Genomic DNA, 4,729 nt, shown 5'->3' with positions numbered 1-4,729 from the left:
GGGAGAGGATTCTGTCAGATCTGGGGCACTCCCAGGAGCTGCAGTTTGTCTCGGCTGACAACAGCGCTCACCAGAGGGGCCCCTGCGCTCCGCGTCGGCCCGGATGGGGAAGAGGAGCCGTTGTCCTTCCCTTTCCGTATACCCCCTGTTTCCCCTTCTTCGGTGTTACTGTATGTTAGCCTGTTTGGTTCCTTTTTTTGTCCTTTTCCACCCCCATTTCTAGTATGACAGTGACAGATGTATGTCTACGACACCGATGAGGTCAAAAAGTTCAAACGAACACACTTATAAAATTTTACTTTGTTGGCTGCATGGCACAATGCATCTGCACTGCACATGTATTGGACAAAGATACTTTGAATCATATAGATTAGATATGGATGCGTTTATCTCATCATATTTATACGATGTTGTCTCTCATCAATATTTACAATCCAGTCTTTTGGTTTGGGTCTGGCTGTGTAAGTCAAACCATATCAGTGTGATACGGTTGGCGAAACGGGGTCCACCCTATGGCATATTGATGCTTTGTGAATGGCAAAGGAACAAAGGGGGAGATATCTGGTCATATCCTCAGTTACATATGGATTGAACAGGAAGCACATGGACCCAGTAAGACGAGAACGCAGCTGGATTTTGGCAGCGTTTGGCATGGCTTGAAAGTGTGCTGAGATGGTGTGCCGTTGTTTTGGGCCGTAGCGAAAATCAAATGGGCGCAACAACCTCACCACTTTGCACTCACACTGTGAAAAAAATACAGTAGGCTGACAGATGGGGGGTGACATTCAGTAAAGGCCGTCAGGATCGGGAGTCGAACCCGCAGCACACTGCCAGACTGGATTACCAGCCAAGGTGCCTGGACCGTTGAGCCTTGGCCCAGGCCACCATTGAGTGTTTTTGATGGTTTTGTCTTCGTTCTGGCCAGTCGAGCACAACAGGAACGATTCAAAATGGCATTTCTCAGCTCAAAGAATTCTCTTTTGAAACCATATCAATTATTCCATTGACAGATTCTCATTAATCCTATCATTTTACTGTGCTCTGATCTGTTTTTAGTGATATCCAAACAAAGATTTGCAACTGGAATCAGTGTATACAATGTGACGTGTTTATATTTTTTTATTGTAAAAATAATGCATATGTCAGTAATTTTTTTGTTTATTTCAGTTATTTGTCATGCCTGCCCTGTGCATTTGATTACCAGTACCTTTATTCATACTGGTATGTTTCAATGTACAATGCCAAAAACACAATTAAATTGTGTAATATTTGTGTGACCGTCAACTTAAATTTGTAATGGTGACAGCCCTAGATATGATCAAAGGTGCATGGAGGAATGAAAAACACTTTCACGCTCTGAGCTACAGGTCTGGCTTCCCCTATATCCAAGTCTACGTTGTCTGTTTCATGTTGCAGTCTCAGGTCTTTTCTCATAAAAAAGGCATAAGCATATAGAATTTGCAGTAAATTGACAGCAGAACTTGAGTCTTTACATGTAAGACTTTTACTAACGTGATTCACTAATGCATTTCCCAGGTGCCAGTTCTGCTGGCAAAAGAGCGGCTGATATTGTACAGGTGGTACAATGGGTTTCACGCTTTGCAGCAGCCCATCTCTGTTAGCTGTTGGGGGATAACGGGTGTTTGGAAAATGAATTGGAGAGGCGTGCCATATAATCCCTCCCTGTGACTTCTAACAGTCTGGTTCCATTCAGCCCACTTGGCTTCGATGAGTTAAACACAGGATGAAATGGAACGTTACAGAAAGAGTGGGCTCATCGTGTTGAGATTGAGACAAGGGTCCTTTCTGCATCGAGTTGTGCTGAGCTTTGAAATGGAACAGACACGTTTGCAGTTTGCTGTATGTCATTGTCAAATCACTCTGAGTTGATTCCTCAAGCACTGCAGCTAACGCAGCGATGTCCATCCAGATTTGATGACTGGCTTGCTTGTGAGATACATTACAACATGAATTGGGAATTCTATGATGCCTGCAAGCTTTAAATTGAATTCTAAGATACTTATTTTGTTAAGGTTATTGATACAGTATTTTCACTTGACTGTCTCTCCCCTGTTGAAGATCCTCTCAGGTCTCAGTGTCCTTTGGGACATTGTGCTTGTGCTACAGCTGCCCGTGTTTACCATTCTCCACCGCGGGCTCTTTCCACTGAATGAACGCTGGCTAGGGTGCAGCTCTGCAAATCCCACCTGGATGCTGGCATTTGTAATAAACAACCTGAGGGCACGACTGTCACCCTCCCCTCGTCCCCCTCCCAGAGCTTCCCCTCAAGCCCCCTTCCTCCCGTATACCACTTTTTACAAGCTAGCCCACCCAGCAGCCAGCAATAATTTGTCCCCCTGATTAGTGCCATATATATTGTGGCGTGTGACGGGTTGCAATGTCTGGTCTCAGACTCTCAGTCCATTGGTACTGCATGACACGGCTGTTTCCCTGCTACGACGGCATTAAAATAATTCTTCACATGACCACGCCCCGACGATTTTCAACTCAAATCTGTTATTTTCGGCAAGTGACACGGTTGTACAAAAGTATACATTTGGCACACTCTGTCCATGTCTCTCATTCCCCTCTCCATCACTCTGATAGCACACAAGGGGGGGAGATAGTCATTCAGGGAATTATATGCCTCATTGGTGCCATATCTCATTCCATGCTTTAGAGCCAAACGGCTGTGTTTCCATGGCGCTCGCCTGTGTTTACCGTGACGTGCCATGGCAGGGCCGTCTCCGGTACAGAGGGACTTAGCACACAGCAGTGGAGGGTATATTTCAGTCCCCGTCTGGAGTTTTGGGGCTTATTTCTCCGTCTCTCTCCCCTTTCCTCCCACCTGCTCTCCTTGCTGTTCCTTCTCCCGGGTTGCCTCGTGTGGCTGTGTGCCGTGGCGCTGCTGGCCCCGTTCTATAGACAGACGAGGGCTAATTGAAAGGGAAGGCTGCTCTCTGCTGATCAGCTCTGACAGCGGTGTCTTGCCAGAGGTGGGTGTGCCACCCCATGCTGAGAGTTTTCACAGTGAAATAACGGGCGCTGTCGTGAAAAAAAAACGCAGACCGTGCCACGATTACCCGGGCAGCCTGCCAAAAAGAGCCAGATGATATTTTTTTTCCCCGTGGCAAGAGGAAGAGGAGGGGGAACCCGCTTGGTCTGCCTCATGCCTCATGACTTTAGGGAGGGAGAGCTGTGTCAGTGAGAGCCGAGCAAAATCCAAACAGGCCCTCGCCCACTCTACATGGGATAGGAGTTCAACAAAAGCATGTTTTTTTAACCACATGAACCCTGCCACCCCTATTCTGGGCATGTCAAAGTAGGCGCACATTCTGTGAAAATATGCGAACATTCTGCAAGAATCTGTGAACATTCTTGCGAATAAAGTGTATACAGGCTTTATGTGGTTAAAGTAGGCCAGCAATCAATTGTTTCTAGAGATGTAGTAGCTTTCATGTTATTGTGCCGCCTCCCCAGGTTATAAAACCCTTGCTGGGTCGTCCCACTCCCACAAGTAGGCAAATCATTTACATTAGCTCCAGGTCCTTCGATAAGCAGCGTCTCTTTAGAGCTGTTTGATTCGGCTGCCAGCAGGGTCCAGTTCACAGCTACGGTTTCCAAGGGTCCCGGGAAAACATGTGACTTGATGCAGCCGGACAAGCGGGGACCCCTCAGCGGGCCCACAGTGGACAGCTGTGATTACTGCTGACAATAATTTATGGTCCCCTCTGATTGAAAGCACGAGGGCAGGGCGATCGGGATGGCGGCTGCGGAGAGCAGAGGCACCACCTTAAGATATAAAGCTTGGGTCACAGCTGCTGTTAGGAGAGGGGCTCCTGCCAAGCTCTGCATGCCTTCAGCCCCTCCAGACACACACGCACGCACGCACACACACACACACACACACGCACGCACGCACGCACGCACGCACGCACGCACGCACACACACACACACAACCTCACATCCATCCTTTTCTTGTTTCTTCCTTTCTAGTTTCATTCTCGTCTTCTCTCGCTCCCTGTAGATGTCTCGTTGCACCTCTGCATTGTTTCTCAGATCATCTCTCACTCGCTCCGCCTCCAACAACACCGGCTGCTTTTCTGCTCTCACCTCCATGAAATATCACACGCCAAAAGACCGTCTCAGCAGTTTAGGAAGTTTGAATATGGATGAACTCCAGTTATGAGATTTGTATGGAAAATGTATTATGGAACAAAGACTTGTGCATCCACCGGGGCTGATCAGGTGTCTCTGTAACGAGGCCCTCCGGCCTTGAGATTCCCGCGCTAATCCCAAGAACAGTGCAGTGCAGTCTGGTGTGAACAAGTATGTGTGCCATTGTTTGTATTGTCATCCCTGTTGGATATAACTCATAGGCAAAAAGCCATTGTGGGTGGATTTGAGTTTATTGTTTTAATGCCACATCCTGGCACTGAAACATTCCTCTGAAATTATGTTTTAGTACCGTATGTGTTCTGTTTGGTTTCCACAGAGCACATGAACTAAAGAGAAGGGGGAATGTAGATGGTGAATTGAATTCAGCATTCTCGCACTGGATTGTGAAGGGAATAGAGACAATTAAATGGCTTGTTTAAAAAATGTTTTAAAAATGTAATTTACCGGTAGTTAGCTTTGTGTGATTTAGTCATTCATGATTCATCTGTGTGCATTCCTTACTTTTATTGTAATTTACAATAAACGGCAGAGACAGAGAGAGGGGCTAAA

This window comes from Protomyctophum bolini, assembly GCF_963924005.1.
Source record: "Protomyctophum bolini genome assembly, chromosome: 4".
Lineage (NCBI taxonomy): Eukaryota > Metazoa > Chordata > Actinopteri > Myctophiformes > Myctophidae > Protomyctophum > Protomyctophum bolini.
Note: the sequence above shows the minus strand (reverse complement) of the source record.